The following is a 25248-nucleotide window of genomic DNA, read 5'->3' as shown; positions in this document are numbered from 1 at the left end:
GAAAGAAAAACTTTATTCTAATACAAAAACAAGATATTGAAAGTACAGGTCATCAAGGACTGATGAATAATTCTAAGGATTTTTATAAAGTAAGAAGTGTTAGGTACTCCTGTTGGGGGGGGTGGGGGGGTGGATAAAAAGCTTATGCTTGGTCTGTTTTAATATCACTGGCCCTTGGTAGGAAGAGTGATGTGTTTGTTAAAATAACTGCCTGTATTTTAGGAAGGACAAAGTGAGGGAAAAATATAGTGCTATTTTGATTAAAATAACTTTACTTAGTTTTAACTGTTAATCAGTTTTCTCTCTGGTAAGCCACAGCATAAATAGCTTCCTATGGACCATCAAATTGCAGTCACATACAGAAAACTTAATTTTTATGTGCAGGTGGTCTCATACTGCTAATGTTCATTAAAAAAGATGATGGATACAATATTCTTAAAGTCATTGTAGAAGGATTTGGAATAACACCTGATATTGAAAGGTGCCAAGTAACTAATTGCATATTTAAAACCTCATTGTGTTTGATAAAGTATAAATGACTGAATTGATTTTGATTGTATGTAATAAAAATAAATTTTAATCAGCAGCATTTATTTGTTCCTTTTTAAAAAGACCACTTGGAAGACATTCAGCCAAATCACCCGTATAGACATTTGGTTTTTACTCTGGTTTTAAAGGGAAATCAGTTAAAGATGTTTTACTAGATGCTTAGAAAACATCAAATCTAAACAAGGGTAATGTCATAGTAGTGAAAAGTATCCATCCATTAGTTAAATGGAGGAAAAAAGCTACAGCAATGAATTATGGGTTAGAAGCTAAAGACTACAGAAAGTGAAGGATGCAGGAGGTCCACCCAAAATATATTGGAAGCTAATGTTAGGGCCACTAAGGTGCTTGAGAATGAGATAAAATAAACAACCCTTTGTTTTTGATATGCTTAACAGATGTTTCAGTTACTTGGCAAAATAGGAAGCTTTTGTAACTGAGAAAATCCAGAAGGACTTGATGAACAAACTTAAAAATCTGACTCCTTTGTAGGCTTCTTCAGCGGACAAGTGGCTCACTTTTTAAATTTCTTGATTACTCACTATAATCCTATAACTAATTTGTTTCAATGTGTTTTTAGGTTAGAGGATTCACTTTTTTTCCTTGTGAAGTGTTTTCTTCTCATGCTCCCCTCCTCTCCCCCTTGAACTAGTTGCATATGTGTGAAAGGAGTACTGCTCATCTTTTGCATGTTACTGTTGCTATTTGAGGATATGAAACTGCTTGATCTACCTCTCATCCTTGGCTAGATGAAGAAGCCTCTTGTGGTCTTTTTGCTGCTACCAGGCTATTTAGAACTCAAGCCATTCTCTTGCTCAGTCTAGATACTTATATGGCAGCTGATGGTCCTTCATTCCTTCCCTAACTTTTTTGCTAAAATACAGACTTCAAATAAAAAATATTCCAGACGTATTATATATCTGTATTCAGTTATAAATGTGTTCATGTTTAATCCAGAGGAAAAACTCTCTGAAAAAACAAAGGTAGTTTCTACAGCTGTGACTTGAGCTAATCAGAGCACAAGGGGGGGAAAAAAAAGTACCACCTTTCAGATGTCAAGCAATTTCTTTGACCACTGCCTTATGTCATTGCTCACAGCACATATCAAGGTAGAATTGCAGACTGATTCCCACAGTTTGTTCATTTCCCTGTTATATGGTAATACAGTCAGGACATAGTGTATTTCTTCTCTTGAATTTTATGTTCTTATTAAACTTTATTTGTATTTTTGCTTGCTACTATTTGGGATAATAAAGAAACAGACCAGATAAATATCTCTGCCTTAAATGTTCTAGTTAAAAAGCCTAAATGCTTGTACCACTGTAACTGTGCTGGGGTTTTTTTATGCATATGTTAGCACAAATGTAATGTGTGTAATGCATTTTAATGTGTTTCAAAGCAGGATGGGTAAAAACAATTTTTTCCCAAACAGTATGATCACCCTTTGTGATGATGTAACCCAAAGGAGTTTTAGTAAACAAACAGGAATTACCTATCATGATTCAATGCAAGTGTGGGATAGACAAGAGATTGTATGTCCTCCAGGACAGGATAAAATGACCTAGATGGATAGACAGACCTGCCAAGGTCAAGCCAATCAGTGATGGTGGTAGCGCCTCTGGGAGAACATATTTGAGAAGGAGAAAAAACTGCTCAGTGATGGTGGTAGTGCCTCTGTGATAACACATTTAAGAAGGGGGAAAAAGTTACTGTGCAACAGCAACTGCAGCTGGAGAGAGGAGTGAGAATGTGTGAGAGCAACAACCCTGCAGGCACCCAGGGCAGGGCAGAAGGAGGGGCAGGAGGTGCTCCAGGCACCGGAGCAGAGATTCCCCGGCAGCCCGTGGGGCAGCCCTTGGTGAGGCAGCTGTGCCCCGCACCCAGGGAGGTCACCGGGGGAGCAGAATCCACCTGCAGCCTGGGGGGGACCCCACGCCGGAGCAGGGGGATGCCCGAAGGAGGCTGTGACCCCGTGGGGGACCCACGCTGGAGCAGTCTGTCCCTGAAGGACTGACTGCACCCTGTGCAGAGGACCCACGCCGGAGCAGTTCATGAAGAACCGCAGCCCGTGGGAAGGACCCACGTTGGAGAAGTTTGTGGAGGACTGTCTCCATGGGAGGGACCCCACGCTGGAGCAGGGGAAGAGGGTGAGGAGGAAGGAGCGGCAGAGACAACGGGTGATGAACTGAGCACAACCCCCATCCCCTGCCCCCCTGTGCTGCTGGGGGGGAGAAAGTAGAGAAATTGGGAGCAAAGCTGAGCCTAGGAAGAAGGGAGGGGTGGGGGGAAGGTGTTTTAAGATTTAGTTTTTATTTTCTCATTATCCTACTCTGATTTGATTGGCAATAAATTAAACTAATTTCCCCAAGTCGAGTCTGTTTTGCCTTTGACGGTAATTGCTGAGTGATCTCTCCCTGTCCTTAGCTCGACCCACAAACCTTTTGTTATATTTTTCTATCCCCTGTCCAGCTGAGGAGGGGGAGTGATAGAGCAGCTTAGTGGGCACCTGGCGGCCAGCCAGGGTCAACCCACCACAGTCCTAGAAATTATTTTTGTAGTAAGTGGAGCAAGTTTGTGTGGTTAAGGTTTTGGTTTGGGTGTTTGCGGCAGGGGGGAAGTGTGACTACAGGAACTCAAGGGAGAAACAACTGAGGAGAGTTGTGGGTCAGAGTAACAGGCAGGATGCTAGTGTTTTACACAGAAGTAATAAAAAAATCCAAGCATGTGATAAGAACAGTTGGTGGTAGTGGTTGAGATCAAGTTCTGGTTTTATATGCACTGAATTTAAGTAGGCAATTCCCAGAGGTGCTTATCATCCAGAGCTTTCCTGTGAGATGGAAGGGAAGCAACTTGGGGTGGGAAAAAACATACTTGAAAGAGGAACAAGCAGAAGGGGAGAGGAATGGGTTAGCCACCAGCACAAGGAATTGTGATGGAATGGATGAGGAAGCAAGAGAGATTACTCTTTCAGGGCTCTCACCTTTATTGAGGACACCATCATTGGAAGGATCACCTGTAGAGTTGTCTGAGAAACCTTGGACTGATAAGAAGGCATGTTAGCAAACCAGCCAAGTTTTTATTTTCCCTTTATTAATATGACTTTCCTTACTTTCCTTTTTATTCCTATACCTCTCTAAGAGAAAACTTTGAGAGTAACTGCTCCTCCTTTAATTTTCCCTCATTTTGAAGCATGTTGGCTGTACTTTTCTTTAAATGTGCATTTAAAGCAAGCAATAACTGATTGAGTAGAGATGTGGTTTCTGTTGGGAGTGATTACCCAGGCATCTTTACATCTAGCAAGAATTAAGTTTAAGACTCATTAGTCTTAAACTAGTGGGTGTTAGATAAATTGGTTAAGCTCTGTCTTCGTGTTTCCTATTTTTGGTTTAGATACTAGCCTGCCAGGTCTAGTTGAAGCTGTTGAAACTTTCTTTTTAACTGGAGTGCTAATAGCTAAAAGCACTGCTAGTGCTTATTCTGGTCTTTATTTTTATAGATCATGCAGTTAGCATTTATTCTCAGCCCAGTCTCTCATTGGTGTGAACACCAGACTACTGATAACTTCAAATATGTTCATTTCTAGATCTATATAGTTTTATGAGAAAACTGGACTATGTGCTTAGTCTTGGAGCATGTCAAAGCTGTGTTGAATGATTTTATCCATGATATTATCAGTCTGTCTCAGTTCTGATCACTTAATGGTACCAAAATGAAAGCTGATATCTAGATTGGAATTAGTCCATTAATCTCACTACTGATACAGCAAACCTGTATCCTTTTGTTTTCTGGACACTGCCATCTTCTAACCACGATTTTAAATAACAATTGTGTTTTGTTTTTTTTCAGATTCAAAAGCTATCTCTGTGTTGGTTACTTCCAAGTTCAATCTGCAGAGTGGTTTAGTGCTGTGTGGTGGCTTGTTTTGTTTGGGTTTTTTCATTTTTATTTTTTTCCAGAAAAAACTAGGACCTTTTTCCAATCAGTTGAATTCAGCATATTAATTTCCTTAAATTTTCTTGCAAGCTGGGAATTAATTACGTTGCAGCTTTGTGATTTCAAATGATAGAAATCTTTATTACCATAATGAACTGTTTGCCTTTTTAGTTCAGGTGGCTCATGGTCCTGGATTGTTTTTGTGTGTTAGAAGAGGATTATAATCCTGTTACATAGTAAAAATCCAAGGGGATTGTATAGTTCCATTGCATCCATAAACCAAATTGCTTCTAGAACAGTATTTGCAGAATGTAAATTAGCTTTGCAATGGGGGTTTGGGTAGCTTTAAATTATATGGTAAAAAGTAACAATCTGCTCTCTTACTTATTATTGATTCTCAGGCAGGTAGTAAAGAGGTCTGACAGTAAACCAAGGCTTAATGTTTATAAATTGGCTCAAACCACAAGATTAAGCAGCAGCATTAGTCTTTTCAAGAGTAATGTGATAATGTCACAGAGAAATGGAGCATACCTCAGTGGCAGATGGCACATGCCTGTGTGAAGTGTAATAGAGTACAAATACATTTTGCTATGATGTTGTATATGCTTAGTCACAATCAGTAGCTGTTTGTCGCGGATGAAAGTATTAACACAGTGATGGTTTAGCAGGAAATCTAGATTTATTAATAACTAACACCAATTTATTATTACAAAATAATTCAGAAATGTTGAAAGAAAAGTGACTTATTTACAGATTCTAGGATGCCAAGATTCACACCAACTTACTTAACAGTACCTTAATTTATACACGTATACATGCGCATACACAAAACGTGTTATAAGTAGATTTCTCAAACTGATGTGAGTCAGAGCCAATCAAAATTTCAATTGTTTACTTAGCAAGCGGCAACAAGCAAAACAGCGCTGGGCGGCCGGGGAGTCCCTGCTCCACCAACGGCGCGCACTCACTTCCCGAGGGTCCGTCTTTTTTATATCCTCCGCCTTCCGTTATCGGGTCTCTCTGAGAGGTGTACCCTGCGTCTGCGCACTTTGCAGCTAGGGGGTCGCTCCATCCGGGTCTTCCTCACGTCACCAGCTTCTCGTATTTCCTGCTTTCCTGAGAGTGGCTCACAAAGCTTTTGTTTATATCTTACAGAGTACAGACACTACCCCTTCTACCCCTTTGTCCTTCTTTCCTTTCTCCCTCTTTTCAGTCTTTTGCACAATAGGAGTCCTTGCTTCAGCATTTCAACTTAGATAAGCACTTGCAGTCAGTTAGTCGTTACACAGTGTAATAGTTAAGATTAAGCTTAGGCCTACATAGTTTATGGAATAACATGTCACGAGCTCCCAGTATCTTCAATGGAATTTGATGAACAAACAGTTTACTGTCTATCACAAAACGGACAAACACACACACAGAAACGAAAGTATCTGGATCCAGTAGAATGAAGTACGTACCCACACACCAATAAGCAGAGAAAGAACGGGTAAAGGAGAAGCTAGCTCAAAGAAAATTTCCCTCTCGAGTTTAGAGCAAATACTCCCAATGCCTTGACATTCCTCAACGGGCGATAATTGAGACTCGAGCAGGGGACTTCGCCCTGGCCTTCCGTCTGGAGCAGACGACACCTTAAGGGTTTGGTACCTGAGAGGCGTCCCAGCTCAGGGGAGATGCTGGTCACAGGCCCGCTGCGATCCAGGAGAGCTCAAAGGGTCTCCCTGGTGGTCGCCATTTATAGGGTCCAAGATAATTGACTTTTGTCAAATGCCTTCTGGTGCCTTCCAGCAGTTACACAAGAATTTGATTAATGTGCGACTCTGTTATTGTTCTCATTTGACCACATCCCAGGCACAGGTGTGCCAGGCCCTTAGGAGTTGATGGGCCATTTTAACCATTTCCGAGCAATCAGGAGGGGCAGGAGCCAGGCTCGTTAACATTGTCAGTCCTTATCTCCACAGATTGGTGTATAGCTCCGGGGATGTGGGTGGAATCGCACCTAGCACCAAGCAGCCCAACAAGGAGGGGCGGGGAGGGGTAAGAATTGCACCACCACACTGTTGCTATTAGTTATGCATTTAATATCTGTTCAGACAGGAAATTTCAGCTTCCACTAAGATACCTGTTCTGTTGTTCACGGTTTGCTAAAAGGTTTTAATACAGGACACTTGCCTTGAGAGTATATCCCTGCTTCAAATCAGTGCATTTATAAAAAAATCATCTCTCTGCTTTGTTCTTGCTCTACTATCTAATTCCTGTTTTGAATATAGAAGCTTATTATTCATCTTGGTTTCTTTGTTTATAGAGAACACTGACATTCAGGAATTGATTTTCATAATGGGCATATGGGGTGAGTTAATAATGCACTCTTATGACAGTGAATTGATGTGCACAAAAATTGACAGTTGAAGCTATAAAAGATATTTGACTACTTTTTTTCTTTAAACCCACCCAAACAAGCAATAACACCCTAATATTTTTTGTATCATTTTGTATGTTTAAGCACAGCAGAGGATATCTTCATTTGTAGCTATGAACGTTTAGCAATTTCGCAAGTAAGTTCTCAGATTGCTAATTGTATCTGTAATCAAACTGGTCAGTGATGTCTCCTCATTCAACTTTGTAAAGCAGTGAAGAACAAAATAAATGTAGAAGGAAGTAAAAGGTTCATAATAGCAGTCGTTAATTGAAAAGTTATGCCTGTACATGTATGTGGGGGGAAAATGACATATGAAGATAGATTTCAGTGTTGCTCAATTAGCACTGCTCACCTCTGCCCTGGAAGGAAAGAGAACTTGGGAATTTAAATATCCTAGTGAGATCTATAATTAAGTATACAATTATAGCGGAAGCTAACAGCAAACAGTTGCTATTTTTTAAACAATTTTAGTTTGAAATCTCTATTATGCTATAAAATTGTGTTTCTGAAATATGGGATATTTAAAAGATTCATCAAGTTCCTAATACCTATTTTCTAACCTAATTTCAGACAACTAACTACTAGGTGGTTATTTGTTCTAACAATTGAGTCCAATATATTTTATGCTTAATTTGATAAATTCAAATATATAGCCTCAGATGTTTAGCAGTTCAAACTGTGATGCAGAATCTCCTGGACTAGCCAGTAACAATAAAAGGCCACAAGCAGAAGACAAATTCATGCATTTAGAGTGCAATGAGCATTCATAGAGTCTATAAAGTTTGCAGTCTGAATTCTGTCTATGCCTAAGTTTCTGCTGTAAGCATGTATCCTCAGCCTTCTCTATTTTAATAAGCTGAAACAGCTCTAGGATCCAATTTTGTGCATAAGCTGTGACATAAATGACAAAGTCTGCCTGATACAGGAAGTATATTCAGAGTATACCTGAGTAGGTTTTAAATAGAGGGAAATATACCACCTTTATAGTTCTAAATAATGGGGTAGAAATAGTAGGTTATTCATCTGGGATGCTGGAAACCTACACTTAAAGGTTGTCCAAGAGGACTTGAATCTCAGGTCATTTGTATTTTAGGACAGGAGTGTACACTCTGTGAAAATCTTTGGGTCATTCAAATGAATGACCCATCCTGGGACTAGTTTGATTAAGTTTCACAAGTTTTTGTTGGAAAATTCAGTATACAGTTAAATATTGTGCCCAAAATCTTTACCAAAGTTTCTTATTCCTGGTGCTTCTCTTTTTCTCATGCTTGGTAGTCATATTCACTTTAGTATCTAGATGATGTCTGTCTTCCTCATACTAAGTTAACAGGCTATCTGTGTTAGTGAGTCATCATCTGCTTAATACAATATTTAGCCAATCACTCCTTGCTTACAGAAGTGTTTGTGTTCGGTGTCACCAGCATTTTATACACTCCCATGGTCCCTATAAGACATGGTGCCATATTTCTTAAGTATTGTGCAAATAAAATTAGATATGTCCCTCCCTAAAGTGTTTCAATGTCTAATAAAAGTTGATACGCAACATGTGGGTGTGATGAAGTAAAAAACAACAAACAAACAAAAAAACCCAAAAACCCAAACCCCGAAACTCTAAAAGCAAAATAAATATTCAATACAATAAAATATCAGTTTATTCTTATCTAGTAGGGATAGGGTTGACTAAAATTTTTGTACCTTTGTCTTAAACAGAATGTTGGTTTTGAAAGCTCAGGGAAGAAGCAGTAGGGAGAAAAAAGTAACACAGTGGTAAGTACACTATTTTTATTTCCTCTGAACCAGCTGTACAATATATTAAAATATAAATTCTTTTCTTTATTCATATGTTGTAATAATCACCTCCAAAGCACTTGAATTTTACTCTGCATCATCTCATGTTCTTCTGAAGGCAACTGTTTTAGTTATAAATATCTGTTGAAGAGCCAAGGGAATAATATGTATTTACATTTAATTGTGTGCATATATAGAAAGGGGAATATATGGGAAGCTAAGTTGCAGGAAAATAAGTGTCTGTTTTAAAGCTTAATACCTATTATTAAATGTTTTGACTTGTGGAGCTCTAGCATTTTATCTTTCCTAAGGACTAAAAAAAGTTATTTTAAAAAGCAGTATAAGCATGTTTTAAAAAACTTGGGTAAAAGATGCTTAAAAAAAAATGCTTTGTATGCTTGTTGGGCCTCTTACTGTTCTTCTTTCTGGTTTGCTGATCTAAAGCCCATGTGAACATCATATTGTGTATTTAATATTATTTAGCTAGAGAGGATATTTAAGAAGATCAAAAGTAGCAAGAAGCCAAATAATGTTTAAAGCAACACATGTTCAGAATCAACCTTTTTCTTTATTAAATGATGGCAGTGCAGGTGGCACTAAGTTGCTTTCATCTCATATTGTAAGCATTTCTAGAGGCAAGTATTTCTCATGAATAAAAAGAATGCCCAATATAATATTTTGTCTTCAGAACTTCTGTATGAATTTCTGTGGAGGAATTGTTGTGTCTGTGTGTGTATGTCCCTGCCCCCCAAAAAGCTCCAACAACATATGAGAGCGGCTTCCATCTGCTCCAATTTTATTAATACTGCTCAGACTGTGGAAATGCTAATAAATATTGACACTTCAGTGACTGTAATTTTGAGACTTACTATAAAATAGTTTAAAATATAAAAAATGTTCTGCATATTTTATTTGGCATTGCTACAAACAGCATATAACTTAAGGCGATAGAAGCATGTGCACGTGCTCACTTTTTTCCAGCCTTTTGTGTAGTCTGCAAGGCTGTAAGCTTTGTGTGCTTTAGCACTCTGCTGAGCTAAGAAACTGTGCTGTTGCTGCACTGCCTCAGCTGTGCTTACTGCTCCATAAGGTTTGTGGCTTCCTATGGACAAATGACTAGCATGGCCTCTTCCCTTCCCCTGTGCTGGTTCATCTCTTCTGACTATGTTGTTATAACTGAAGGAATTAAGACAGTATCTCCCTTTCTGCTTGAATAGATGTTGACATTTTGATACGAAGCGCTTATACAGTAGATCCAGACATAATCCCTCAAAGGACTAAACCAGAAGTATAAGAGGTTTTATACCTCTTCTAGAGGCTTACTATCTTTTAGTCTGGTTGCTCTGTGTATTTAATTTTCACTGTTTTCTTTCTCTAGAAAGTCAGGACCTTGTCTTGTTGCTGTGAAAAAGATCCATAGAAACAAACAATGAAAGAAAATGGAGTTATTTAATGTAGGAACTAGTGAATTCAAAGCAAAGTGGTTCTGAAGTAGTTTGGTACAGGTAGCTGTACCAAATAGCTGTGATTACTAGCTGTACAGTAGCAGTGATTATTTGTACTGCATGGTTTGCTTGTTTGTGTTCTTGTTTTTTGTTTTTTTTTTTTTTAAAAAAAAGATATGGTGGATAGTGGGGGATGGAGTTCAATTCAGTATACTACTGGGATAAATATTTCATATTCCCAGCTGTGTATTAATTCAAAAGTGACAAACGCAAAACCCCAAACATGGCAGTTCTATAATGTAAAGGAATTCTGTAGCCATTTGAAAACATCAGTGTTGAAATACTGAAACATCTGTGTCATGGCTTTTTAAAAAAAATCTCAGTTTTTTGGATATTCCATGAAAGTTTGAGGGGCTCCTATGATTTCCTTTAAATTTCAGATTGTCATAGTAGATATCTTCAAATTTATATAGCTTTTTTGATTTGGGGAGGAGAAACAAGTGAGACTCAAGCACAGTGGTTTTAAAAATCAATTTATTCCTCCTAATGTTTTCTTAGTAACACTGCAAATAGTTACCCCCAAAGAATATGCAGTCAAGTCAAACATCAGAAATGAAGCTCAGATCTAATACTAATCTCAGCAGCATTGTTAATGGTATACAACTAGAGATCATTCTTCAGATGAAATGTTACAGTAGCACTTACTTGAATAGTTTGGCTGTCCAAATGGAAGTTAGTTTCTAGAGCTGCATTAAAAACAGAGCAAAAGGAAATGTGAGAAATAAGTTGCAACTACCTGGGCTGCAATTGTGTAGTGATGGGGGGTAGGGAGTTTATTATGTAGTGTTAATATAAACTGTCAATATAAATATTAAAAAAGCCAAAATTACAATTGTTTGGATATCTGAACATATTCTAATTTTTTTTTACTGTAAACTTAATCTATAATTTTCCTTGTCCTCTTTTTTGTTAAAGGTGTTTCTGCAATAGATCTTGCCTTAAATTACAGATGTGTATTCCTGTATACCTGTGCCTTAATGATGCCTCAGTCTAGGAATATAACAGACTATTGAATATTATTGCATTTCAGTTAAAGGTGTAGGATATCTTATTGTGCAGTTATTTGACAAGAGGTTTTTTGCTAACTTATGCTAGGTTTTACTTGTCATAATAACTTTTCAGGTTGGTTTTAGTGTAGTCAATTTAGATAAATTTTTAAGCTGGAAAATAACTGTTGCAACAAATATCTGGTTAGTCTCTAGTTTCAATAAAGCAGGAAATGCTGCTGTTGAACCAAGAAAATGTTATTGATACCATCAACACCATTATAAATAAGTAAAGAGGTTTTATAAAATAGTTTGATCCAGAACTTCATATCTTAATTGTATAAAGGATGTCTGAATATTTTAAACCAAACCAAATGGAAATAGTAAATAGAAATCTGATTAGAATTTACTTCATAGAATACAAGAATCAGATTATTTCAGTAAATGTCTCCAGAATTCACACCTGGCATCTTCGGGAAGTTACCTGAAATTATCTTGCTGCCTTGGCCCTTGGAGGTGGGTGGTGGGTGTGTTTTGTTTGTGTGTGTTTTTTTGTGGTGTGGGTTTTTTTTTTTTTTTTTTTTAAGTATATAGACATTGAGAACTTGGAAAGTAGTTAACTCCAAGAGAAGCTTTGAGTTTTTGTGGTGGTTTGACCTTGGCTAAATGCCAGGTACCCACCAAGTCGCTCTATCACTTCCCCCCCTTCCCCTTTTTTTCTCAACAGGGCAAAGAGGGGAAAGAAAATAAGATAGGAAAACAAAACAACCCTTGTGGGTAAAACAACAGCAGTTTTAATATAAGCAAAGCGAAGCAAAGGTCCGCGTGCGGAAGCAAAAAAAAGCAAACAGATTTATTCTCTACTTCCCATGAACAGGCGATGTCGGGCCTTCTCAGGAAGCAGGGCTCCCATACGCGGAGGGGTTGCCTCGGAGGACCAAGGGTGACCCCCCCCCCTTCCTCCTTTCTCCCAGCTTTATACTGAGCAGCCGTCAGATGGTCTGGAATATCCCTTTGGTCAGTTGGGGTCAGCTGTCCTGGTTGTGTCCCCTCCCAAGATCTTGCCCACCCCGTCCCACTGTGGGGGGGAAATGTCGGAAAGAGCCTTGGTGCTGTGTAAGCACCACTCAGCAGTAGCCACACCACCAGGGTGCTATCAACACCCTGCCAGCTCCCAGCATCAAACACAGCACCATGGGGGCTGCTACAGGGGAAAACCAATTCTGGCTCAGCCACACCCAGTACAGTTTTGTTACCAGCTTTTTTATTTCAGTGAGCTAGGAGTATCACTGGTTTTGCTTGTATCTTAAGTGACTGTTAAATTGGTAAAAGCAAAACTGATATCTGTCCTCTCTCTTCCCTTTATGTTCTCAAAAATTGTAGTAAGCATCCTTCATATTTTTGCATTTAATAATTGGTTATTTACTAACATGTTCCTTCTCCTGTTATTACCTTTCCCTATTGTTGTTTAATGAGTAATGCCTTTTATTTCATTTGCTCTGAATGCTGTATGTGAGCAAGTGCATTGTAACAGTTTTTGGTGTTCCCTGCCTGTGTGAGGATATGCGGGCATGGATGCAGTTGAACATTGTTTTCATATCAGGAATGGGGAGACTCAGACTATAGCTTTACATAAAAATGGTGAAATGGTTCCAAAAACCACTTTTATTTCCTACTGCTTGTTCTCTTCCTCAGAGTACAGCACTGTGGTTCATTGTTTTGTACTGACCTGAGTGTTTGCCAGTCTCATTCAGTGAAATGAATGACATAACCAATCCAATTTTGCTTTTTTTTTTTTTCTTCCCTAGAAGAGACAGAAAGAAATAGCTTGGATGGGAGGGAGGAGGAGGTAAAAATACCTTAACTTGGCATTGTCACCAAATGAGGTTTTGACGCCACAACCAGAATGCTAGTGCCACTACAAAGAGGCAGTCTTTAAATGTTTCAGCTCCTTGTCAGGGGCTATCGGGTTTGAGTCATACTTTCCTCTCCTAAAGAGAACAAGATATTTGTGAAGAATTTGTAAAAACTGTGTGTGTTCTTTCCTGTAAGAGCCAAGGATGTTTTGTGTTATTTAAAGTACTAAGATGCTTACAGTTTCCCCAAATTCATGAGGACTAGTGCTGTTGTTAGCTGGAAGAGATTCATATAAAATGTGCTGGGAGTTATCACAATATAGCCTCTTTTAACAGCCAGCCAAATAGCCTGTATCTGGGTACCTTCTGTGGTGTGTGGTGCTGCTTTAGGAAGTGGAAAAACGTTTAACATCTTTAAAGACAGACTGGTTCCTTTTTTTTGCTTGTTTGGGTGTTGGTTTTTTTTTTTTTTTTTATTTCCACTACTGGAAGCTTCATTTCTTATTATTTTTTTTAATGTAGAGGTAGTAAACAATTATTTTGGGTTTTTTTTAGTGGATTAAATAAGATTGTTAATAAACAACTATTTTTTTTCTTCATAATTTTCTGTTTGAACAGGAGTATGTTGGAGCTTCTGTCAGTTGGCCAAATAAACCTCTTGGTGTTCGTTAGGTTACATGTGTCCTGTCATTCCCCCCTTCCCCCATCTTTGAATTTCCTGTGTTTACACATACTTAGCTCCATAATCCTGAACTTGTTTGTAGATAGTGGAGTGGGCTAAAAAGAACCTGACCAGATATTTTTGTGCCTAATTGTTCTTGCCTTTCTGTATAAGCATCTGATAGCTGGTTTCATTTTCAGCTCTGCCACTGATAAACTGGTAAACACCCTTTTGAAAGTGCTTTCACCAGCTTGGAGTATGAGCAGTTCCATCCTGTTAGCATCAGACAGGAAATTTAAGGGACTAATGGTACAGTGAAACTATTACATTTAGAGCAAATTAACAGAGATTAGGAACAAAATTAATATGAATTTAGGTTCTACTTGTAACAAGTGTGAGTTCAGAATTTTCAAAGAAATGGGATACTTGGGGGGGGTGTGTGGGGGGATTTTGTGTTGTTGTTTTTTAATGTTCATCAAAACATAGCTAGACATGTGGTCAAACAAAAATGTCCTGTGGGGTTCTGTAGCAGCCAAAATAACGAGTCAGAGTGTTCTTCTTTCTTTCTGCAGGACAGGGGCCATCTTCTTTCTTTATTCTCTTTTTCTCTCCTTACAATAAGTACATACTTCTGCTCTCACCAAAGCTCTTACTTCATCATTAGCAAATCAGCAATTAGACATCTATCAACCTTTTCTCCTACCAGCATCAGACCCCTCTAACTCGGCTGTGCAGACCAATCACCCTCTCGTTCACGCGCTGTTCACGCGGCGGTAACTTCTCACAGCTCAGCACTTTCCCACAGCTCAGTGTTGCAGCTGGCCGTTGTTTTTCCCTGCCCCCTTGGCACAACTCGGCAGTTTCTGATCTTTCGCCCAAGGCCTGTTTCTCATCAAAGCCTGGCTGCTTCTCAGGGGCTGTGCAGGGCTGACAGGCCAATGCCGAATTGCTCTCTCCCACAGCGTTCTAGCAGATCTGTGGGTGCTGTTGGGCTGCCAGATACTTGGATAATGGGAGTGTGCAGGGAATCATCAAAGAGTTCCAGGAAAGAGTGATGTCTCACTGGACAATGCGCTCTCTTCTGGATTAATATTTAGTGTGTATCCAAGCTTGCTGTTGATCTCGCTTTCTTTCATTGATCATGGTCTTTCAAACTGATGCTTTGCTTTCTGCTTCCAGTGATTTGTATTTTATCCAGTGAAGATGGTTCAACACTTATAGATACAGTCCACTGTTGTTACAGTGTAAATCTGGTAGAATTATAGTCCTTACTTTGCCCTAGGTTCTCCAATAATTTTGTCTGGATACTGTATTAATTACACGGTATTCTCCAGTTGTTACTTCACTATTTTTTAGTAAGTGTCAACCACTGCTTGTAACAGAGGAGTGCCGACGCAGAAGTCCCAGACACAACTTAGACAATCAATGTGATCAAGTTGATGCCACTTTATTAAAGGCTACACAGCAATTTATACACTACCACAAGCTTCACGCGCCACTATCTTCTTGCTAATATGCTAAAGCTACTTGTTCACGTGCCCTTCTGCCCTCTATGATTGGTCCCGGTGTGGTGTCCACGCGCTGCTCTCCCCCCAGGTAGACCCCCTGTTTTGAACAGTCCGACTTCTTTATCTTTTGGCCAGGAATGTAGTTTCTCAGGCCGTCTCGGCCTTGCTTATGTCCTTGAACACAGCTGCAGCTTGCTGGTACAGTGAGGCCCCTTGGTCTGGATCGCTCACAACATGTCCGTTGTTTTCCAGCCATTCCACAAATCCCCCTTTTTGGTTTTGAGTGATCCAGACCCCCCTGTGGTCCTGTGCTAAAAACATTGCACCGACAGTCCTCTGCAGGGCCCTTTGCAGAAGGCCAATAAGGCAAGGTGACATTAAGAGCACAGTCACTACAATCAAAAGGACTACCCCTACAGTTTTGATTAATGTTTTCAACCAACCAGATAATCCCCAACCTTTAACCATCCTTGTCAGCCAGTCCAAGCCATCATCTTCTGTTAAGCGTTTGACTCCATCCTTCAATTGCTGAATGCTTTTAAAGATAGATTCTGAATGATCGGATAGATTCATACAGCACATTCCTCCAAATTCAGCACAACCATGTCCTTGCGCTAGAAGCAACAAATCAATCGCAGCTCTATTTTGTAACGTAGCATGTCTGACACTATCAGCATCAGTTAAAAGACCACTTAAAGCTAAAGAAGTAGCATTAGTTTGTTTGCTAAGCCAACACCCTAATTTATTTTAAGTAGTTAAAGCATTTGCAACACCAACTCCTGGTGCTAACACGGAGGCCGGTATGATTTCTCCTGGATTCCAAAATTCAATGTTATCGCGACAGGAACTGCTAAACTGATGAACAGTCCTCTGGACTCGCTTATGCTTTCAAGTCATGGTCAAAATCATTGATATGTTTGGTGTTAGTAACGTGAGGTGTCTGAGGCTACACGGGCCTCCATTCAGTTTAGATGGAACGCCTCCTCAGGCACGATCTCCACAGATTAAAAACACACCAGGAGGTAGCACGAGAGGAGCAACAGAGGATCGTGAAGTGTTAAGTGCAGTATAATTACACCACGCAGTAGCATTGTGATAAACAATACTGGTTGCATTAACATTTTGACCTTGGCGAGCAGTCTTGTTATAAGGGTAATTGAAAAATAACACAAGCATCCATCATAACAGATCCTAATAATTCTAGCTCCTGGGGTTCCTGGGTAACTTGCGGGAGGTGTGCATACACACCATCCCAGTTTTTTGTACAATTTTCTGGAGAGCCACAGAGATTCGGGAACTGCAGTGGGTTCGGCCATGTATCCACAGGTATTTCTACCAAGCACGTAGAGAACGGATTTTCAGGGCTTGCGGTGGCGTTTGGTTGTGAGACCACCCATCCTTCACCCTGAGACAGGTTCCAATACAGGCTGAACACCAAGCAGGAACCCAGCGAGAGCCGGCATCTGTGAAAACACAAACATAACCCTCGCTCCAAGTTACTATCTCATTCGGTTTCTGTTTCATCTTTCTTAACTTCCTTTTTCCAGGGTCGCACCCATCGACTCGGAGCCCATCTAGTGCCGGTATCGGTAATAACGCAGGCACAGCCTCGACCCGTCATTGTTAGTTCCACAGGTCCTTTCCACTCTCCTATAGCAACATCTTTGTACTGAGCAAAAGCACCATCTCCACACCGGCTTATATCAGATTTCAGATCCATAGTATGTATTACTACTGGTGGTTCCTCCCTATCACCTGTGAGCTGTAAGTACTTTAACACATACACCGCTTTTGCAAATGGTTCTGCAGCAGCCAAGACCTCTCCCCCTTCTTGTTTTTGCAAAAGCGCTTTTAAAGTTTTGATGCGCTCTCTCCACTATAGCTTGCCCCGTGGGGGAATGTGGTATACCTGTGATGTGACATATACCCCAGAGTTGACAAAAAAGAGCAAATTTTTGAGAGGTATAGGCTGGTCCATTATCAGTTTCACGGGTCAATTGAACTAATTTCTTATATTCCCTGGCTCATTCCGCCCTACCGTGATGGTAACTTCTCACAGCTTAGTACTTTTTCGCAGTTCAGTGTTGCAGCTGTCCACTGTTCTTGCCTGCTACCTTGGCACAACTCAGCAGTTTCTTACCTATCTTCCAAGGCCTGTTCTTCATCAACCCTAGCTATTGCTTAGAGGCTGTGTAAGGCTGACAGGCCAATGCCTCCCACATCTCCCCTTTCTTTGTTTTGCAGCAGCACCTGCAACACTTATTTTGAGACTTTATGAATCAAGGGTTAGGCAAACTTCAAAAAAGGCATCATACTTAAAACAGTTTTACAGACCGCTAGAAACAATACAGCAGTTACAGTTACTAGGTAAAAAGAGTAGGCTAATTTCAATACCCATAACTAAGGGATATGACTAAATGCTACAAAAATAAATAGTACGGCAAAATACGGAATAGCACACTTACTTAATGGGGTGCTAACATTCAGATCCGCAATTGCTGGGGAACCCTGGATGCAGCGAGAATTTAGAGTGCCCTTCCTCGCAAACCGGAAATCCTACGCGATGCGTCCATCCGTAGGTGAGGCATCCAACATCGCTGCAAGCAGGTCCAGCCTCATATATCTAAATCAGCAGGCCAAAATAACTGGCAATTTTCTTTGAGCGGAAACATCTGATTTCATCCTCCTGTTGGGTTCCACCCAGAGCCTGGCCACCACTCAAGGGGGAAAACCAAGGGAGTTTAATAATAAGGTTAAACACTTGAGTTCCTAATTCTTAATATGGCTAAAGAAAGCAAGTTGAATACACACATTCTTATAGCATTTCATCCTTATTAATAAGTACATTTTGTCTAAGCTACATCTTTCACTAGTGACTAGTAAGCCTATATATGTCATCAAGGAGTTACAATTACTGTCAGCATTTTCTCTTAAAAGAGTTGGCAACTGCAGTGTGATTAAGGACAGAGATAGTGTATTTGCTCCCGTTGCAGCAGCAAGCATTACCCATACATTCTGCTTAAATGATCAGTCGAAGAGACCGCAAACTGTTGGCACAGGGGCACCCACAGCACCCACAGCCGGCTCCTGAGTGTCCACCAAAAGCTGCCTCTCACGCCTCGGGTGTGGTCGCACACACCCTGCCGGTAACCACCGGGGACCGTGACCTGTGGAGACACAACATAACCTCTTCCCCAGGTTATTAAAGGATATGGTCCTGCCCAGTTACCACTCTCCAGGACTTGAGCCTTGCCCTGGACTTCTTGTTGATCTGGTATCTGTGATGAGAAGTGATGCAATATTGACGGCACCTATGCAGCAAAGGGAGCGACGTCAGATTGCCATAATTCTGAGGAGTGAGTCCCTGAGGGTTGACACCACTGGCTGTTGAAGAGAGGGAGTCCTTCTGGCACTCAGGGCAAGTGGCAATGATGTCTTCAGCCTGAGGCCTTGATAAAGAAAACTGGTTTTGTATTGCCCTGGCGTTTTGGTGGAAAAATTACATGTGAAAGCCGTGCTTACCGTGTTTCTGAGATGGCATTAGCTGCACGGTGGAGATCTCGTTTCACTTTCTCTGTAAGTACTCTGGGTGATGTCAGTGAGGGATCTCCTCGCAAAATATCAAACAAGCTATGCAGATCATCATTAGTTAGGCCCAACAACAGCTGTATCCAATTTATGGCTCCCAACAGTTTCTGTCAATCATTTAAAGTCTTAACATCAGTTTTAAGTTCAACCTGTTGCGGGACAATGGTCTGTTCCACAAATTCTCCACTCCAGGTACTGCCACGGTGATGATCTCTGTACCTTTTCAGGTGCTATTTGTCACCCCATTTGAGATACTGAGTCTTTGGGTAAAGCAAGAGCCTTTTCCATGATCTCCTGTGTTTCTGCTGCTATGAGGATGTCATCCATATAATGATATATAACAGCCTGGGGGACCTGCATTGTGGGAGTATTCTTTATGCCTTATGGTAAAACAACCCAGTGGTACCGTCTTGCAGGTTCATTAACATTAATACTGGGAACAGAGAAGGGAAATTTAGATGCATCATTTGGATGCAAGGGAATGGGGAAAAAATCAATCCTTCAGATCAATTATTACAAGATGCCAGTTTTGGGGAATCGTTGTTGGGGAGGGCATTCCTGGCTGTAACGCACCCATATCCTCCATGGCATCATTAATGTGTCGGAGATCATGTAAAAGTCACCATTTACCACTTTTCTTTAAAATAACAAACACCAGGGAGTTCCAAGGACTGGTGGTAGGTACGAGATGTCCTGCACTTAATTGTTCCTGATTGGCAAGAACCACTGACCCACCCACACGGGTGATTCTGTTTTCCAGGTTACTCTCAGGGTGGGTTTAGGGGTGGGCTGTGCTGCAGTGGCAATTAAGACAAATTTGATCCAATTTGAGTTTCCCATCGAGCCATACAGTCATGACCCCATGATGTAATAGGGGTTTCCAATATAAATGGAGGAATATTTGCTACCCAGTTTTCTGGGCCCCTTACATGAATGAGATCTTTGCTTTGAAACGTTACAGCATGACCACCAACCCCGAAAAACACTTGAGTTACCCGAGCTAACGGCCAATCTGCTCACAGATATTATGGCCACATCCTCACCAGTATGTAAAATGCCTGTCATTTCAACAGATTCTTCTGCTTTGGTGAGGGCACATTTTATCAGAGGTTGACCTTGTCTCCCTGTCTGAGCCCAAAATACTTGAGGAGTACATGCTGACCCAAATTGTGAGTCACCCGGCTTCTCGGCATACTATTTGGGGGAGCTGCAGTCAAATAAACAAGCTGAGTAATTTTTGACCCTTTTGTTACTGAACACGGGGGTACAGGAGTCCAGGCCCTAATTCTGATTGCCCATTCATAATCGGCATCTCTGACCCCTGGTAAAACGAACAACCCCTGTAAGGTTGTAGATGATTTTTATGACAATACCCTTCTCAGATAGATGGTACAAAGGTGCACTCTCCCCACAGAGTATGCACCTAAATTCAAGACAACAATTAATACAGAATTACTGCCTCCCGCTAGAGGAGATATTTCACCTGTGACACTTCAAACACTGAGCCCGAACAAACAGGCAGCACCGATGACCCAGCGGGCACTAGGATGCTCTGTCAGAGAACTCCACACTCCGCAGCTGCCGCTGGGCTGCGTCTCGCACACGCAGAACAATCAGACAAAGAGGCCTCTTACACTTATTACTCGCACAACATAAAATGACAAACACTACAAACATCAAAACACTGTTAAGAATATATAAAGCCATTGCTTATTGATTATGTGGTCTTGGCAGACAAGGGGCGCTGCATCCCAGTGTCAGCAGCTTCTGTAAAAACTGCCGCTTTTGGCAAGGGGGGGGAGGGGCTGAGAGCGTGGTGCCGGGCTCGGCCGCAGGTGGGTAAGAGACTTAAGGCTTTCTTAGTTTTCTCATTAGCATTATCATAAGCAAGCACATCAAGAAATTTAACTTTCATTTCATCATTTAAGTCAGGATTGCCATTAATAGCGGCATGTAGTCTATCAATAAATTTTGGGTAGGGCTCCGTGGGCCCCTGTCTTACTCCTGTAAATGCTGGCGCCACTTTTCCATCACGTATGGCTAAAATCGTTTTTAGGGCTAATTCTTGGGTTAACGGTAACACTTCCAGTTGAAACCCTGCTTGCCAATCTGGGTTGGCAAAAGGGCCTGCCCCCATCAGCATCTGAGCTTGCCCCCCATATAGAGGATCTCCTTGCTGATGGGGTGTGGCTGCCGCAGCCTCGCAGGCCACTTGCCAGCGTTGGAAAAGTTGCAATTGTTGGGAAGTTGAGTTACAGAACCAGTACACGGTGATTTTAACTCATATTCCCCATATACTAATTCAGTAACCCAGCACATCCCCATCATTCTCCAATCTCAGGCTTCCCACTCATTGCCCTGTGGGATCACTATTACCGGGAACGTCATTGGCCCAAGTTCGTTAAACTGCCCCTCTATTATTGCATCCCGAGTAACTCCCCACCATCGGTGTGCTGGATTACCATTACCACCCGTGCCTCCCAGTGCCCCCCCTCCCATTTGGGCCGACGATGGCAGCGACCCGAGAGCCCCCGTTTCCCTCTGACCCACCCCCCCTCCCCCCGGGTCGCAGAAGAAGGGGTTAATGGGAAGAGGGGGAGGCGGCGGTGCTGTGGGGGTGGGCTGAGCCGCTTGTTGCATTCGCATTTCAAGTTGCTCTAACTTTCTCGTTAGTTCTTGCAAGTGCTGATCTTGTAAACCATAACGAGATTGTTCTTGCACCGATCGGGGTGTCGGGGGCGAGGACGGGGGCAGGGCTGGGTCGGCGCCGTCCTCCAGTGGACGTGCGCTCCAGTGATTGATCTTTTGGGCTTGAGGGGGGGGAGTCGAGCTGGAGTAAATCTGTTGATTTTTGCTCTTGACTTTCCTGCCGCACGGGTGCTGCGCGTGCAGCGTCCCCGTCCCTCCTTTTAGGAGCCGCCTTGGGGAACAGGGATCCCGCGAACGTCCCAGCAGTGACGGAATCCTGAGCGCCAGCGCGTTCGGCCTCTGCTGACCAGGCAGCGAAAGCGGAGGTGGGGGTCTGCCGTTCCGCTTTCAGTTCTGTCAGAGTGTCTAGGACCAATCTCCACACGGTGGAGAGTTTCCTACTGTCTTTAGAACCTGAACTAATGTCGTCCCACAGTGCCGCGCCGATCTTTTCCCAAGAGGTTAATTCAAAGGCTGCGGTCACTGAGGGGATTAGTCCGTGCTGCCGAGCCCACAAGAGCACCCTCCTCAGGTTCCCCTGATAAGATAATCCTCTCTTAGAGAGTATATGTTGGAGGAGCTTAACCACTGCCGCTTCTTCTTTACCCAGCGCGGACCCCATCTCCTCCCCAGCCGCTCACCTGATCAGGGCGAGATTCCCGACCATTGCGCGCGCGTCTTCCCGGGCACCGGGGCAGCGCCTGCTACGGCTGCTTCTGCCCCCTCTGGGCCGTCTTCTCTTGCTCGGGAGGGCACCGACGGGAGGGTCCCGATTTCCCAGGGCTTGAGTCCCGCATACTTCCGATAAGGCTCTTGCAGGTCCCTGTTTGGGCGCCACTTGCTGACACAGAAGTCCCAGACACAACTTAGACGACCAATGTGATCAAGTTGATGCCGCTTTATTAAAGGTTACACAGCAATTTATACTCTATCTCAAGCTTCACGCACCACTATCTTATTGATAATAGGCTAAAGCTACTTGTTCACGCGCCCTTCTGCCCTCTATGATTGGTCCCAGTGTGGTGTCCACACGCTGCTCTCCCCCCAGGTAGACCCCCTGTTTTTGACATTCCAACACCTTTATCTCTTGGCCAGGAATGTAGTTTCTCAGGCCGTCTCGGCCTTGCTTATGTCCTTGAACACAGCTGCAGCTTGTTACAGTGAGGCCACTCAGTCTGGATCACTCAAAACATGTTCGTTGTTCTCCAGCGATTCACAGAGGAGGGCTGATAGCTATCATTAAGTCAGAGGCTGGTAGAGTTGAGGAAGGGGAAACATGTCTGTGGAAGTAGAGAATCCTCAATTTCAAAATTGAAGAGCTGAGGTTTTTTCTTTTTTTTAAAAAAAAGAAAATATTCATAATACCCTTTGATCAGTTTGGCTTTGCTTATCACTTCTGAATCTTTGAAGTACTCTCAGTCATTCTGTGTCTCAAACAGAATAGACTATATGAACTGATATATATCTATCTAGATATATAGATATAAAGCAGAAAAGATGAAGCTTTGACATAGGTTATAAGTAAATTATGTACAGTTTCATAGCAAAACATCATTCAGTTGTGATCTATCTCCCTCTGGTTTTGATCATACTAGTTAAGCACCACCATTATATCATACTTACATACACCACCATACTTATATCAGAAAACGCTTAACTTTTCTCACAAATATGAGACTTCACAGAATAATTAGTCTTCACCGCTATCGAACTCCTAGAGGAAAACTTGTTCGCATAGTCATCATTACTTTCAGCATATAGACAGGTAAATAAGATAACATTTTTCTTTGTCCCTTTTTCTGTAGTTATTGTGGAATTTGTTTCCTACCTATTACTGTCACAGTTAATGTATACAAATGGGTGAAGACTATACTTGACTAAAATACACATTTGTGTAGTTTAAACCACCTATGTATTTTTGAGTTTACTACAGATACTACAGCATCTCCAATGCTTAGGTGTGATCCTCAAATAAGCTTGAAAGAGAAGGTGTGAAATAAATGCTAAAAGTGATTCATGGAACAAAAAAATACGATGAGAAATCTGATAGTTTATAATTAGCTGACATATCTATTTCAGCTAGGTATTTTTTAACACTGAATTTTTTGGGGTGGTAGATTAAGTCTTTATAAACAGAACACAGGTAATTCTCCCTTATGCCTTCAAACTTTTGAGCCTTTAATGATTACAAAGAAAAGCTTATGATTATAGAGTGATGTTTTTCCCTTCGTACTTCTTCATGAAGTAAAAAACTCAACTGTACGAAGACCCTGATTTTTCCTCTGGCTGTAAACACCGAACCTGAGGTAAACTTGTGTCAAAGCTTTAATGGTTTAGGGAACAAGGAGGTTTGGTTTGTGGGTTTTACCCCCTTCCTCTGAGTTCCTTAGTAGATCTGCTTCTTAAATTTTTGAGTTGTTTAGTGGTGGAGAAAAATTAAGCCATCACAGTGTTGTAGATCTGCAAAACAATCTTACATTGATTTGGTGCCTTCAGATGGCCTCATGATGTGGTATATTATGAAACTAAGATTTTTCTGATTGGCAGACTTCCCTGTTTTGTGGGAAAGGAAACAATGCTATGCTTTGTGTTCCCTTCTACCTTCTCTATATTTACCCAAATAATCCATGGAGTTTGTAGTTTGAGCAATATAAGAAAAGCACGTGTGCAACATCACATTTTCCTGTCTTTGGTAGTTATAACAGTGGACTCTCTTTCTGTCCTTCATTACAGTTTTTTTTGTTTGGGCAACTGATCACAGGATAGGTAGACTGATAAGGAAGGGTGGGTGTGTGTCTGATTATATAGATAAATAGATATAGATATTGCAGAAGAGTGGTGGTGTAGAATACTCATGCCTATCCTGCTGCGCCTCTTTCCTAGTATTGGCAGTTATCTCTTGTAGAACACCAATGCTAAACAATTTTCGTATATGTTTAGAAGTAAAGTACGAACAAACATAAAACAAATTTGAACCAAATCATGTTGTATCGTTTCCTACTTTTATAGCAACTCTCTTGATTCATTCTGGTTTTTGAAGCGTTATAATTAAATGTGCACTCAAGTTGGTAAAATCAATGGTTTTGGGTGGGTAGGCTTTTTGGAGAGGGTTGTTTTATTTGGTACTTAAATATGAGTTTGACTATTTTGGCTTGGGACATGAACTGTGAGTTTAGGTACTTTTAACTGATGTGATAACTGACTGGAGATACGACCTAACATTGTGATGTTGTACAGGCATTTGTTTATTGATCCATGTTTCCAGTGCTGTGGATGCATGTGATTCTTCTTAAAAACACTTCCTCCCCAACCCAAAATCTCAAGATCTCTTCTTACAGAATAAGAAATAAGTTAGGAAAACTAAATATGTGTGTTTTGCATTGTTAGGCCTTGAGTTTTGTTGCTTCAGAAACTTTTAAGACCTGAGCAAGTAAGTATGAAAACAGCAGCCACTGAAAAAGAAGGGGCAAACAGTTTTAACAATGTAGTGTATACTCTTTTTTGAGGGATTTGAATGAAAAATATAATCTTCATATTTATATGAACCATCTAGTTAACTTTTTCATATTCTGGAAACCAAAACATATTCTCAGAAGTTGAAATGACTCGACAAAGCAAACTTATTGATGACTGCAGTTAGTATGATATAGGTGTGTCTCTCCTGCCACACAGCCACTTGCTCACTACTGATGGAATGGGGGGGAGAATCAGAAGAGTAAAGTGAGAAAACTCGTGGGTTGAGATAAAGCCCATTTAATAGGTAAAGCAAA

At 41.2% G+C, this 25248-nt stretch overlaps 1 protein-coding gene across 47 annotated transcripts in view; it reads left to right on the top strand.

Annotated features, from left to right (window-relative positions):
• Positions 1-25248, top strand: part of LOC141917561 (erbin-like) — a 149086-nt gene that overhangs the window by 29340 nt on the left and 94498 nt on the right. For 28 of the 47 annotated variants that reach the window (XR_012621344.1, XR_012621334.1, XR_012621332.1 and 25 more), the window contains one exon: positions 8609-8665. The exons of 3 other annotated variants lie outside the window; for them this stretch is intronic. The gene's annotated coding sequence lies outside the window, so the exon portion shown is untranslated. Of the gene's footprint in view, positions 1-6440; positions 6517-6784; positions 6830-8608; positions 8666-16749; positions 16967-18266; positions 18779-25248 lie in introns of those variants that run through there. 16 more of the 47 variants (XR_012621329.1, XR_012621325.1, XR_012621341.1 and 13 more) reach the window with 6 other exon arrangements.

This window comes from Strix aluco, chromosome W (assembly GCF_031877795.1).
Source record: "Strix aluco isolate bStrAlu1 chromosome W, bStrAlu1.hap1, whole genome shotgun sequence".
In the NCBI taxonomy this organism is placed as follows: domain Eukaryota; kingdom Metazoa; phylum Chordata; class Aves; order Strigiformes; family Strigidae; genus Strix; species Strix aluco.
Note: the sequence above shows the minus strand (reverse complement) of the source record. Positions and strands in the feature narration are given on the sequence as shown.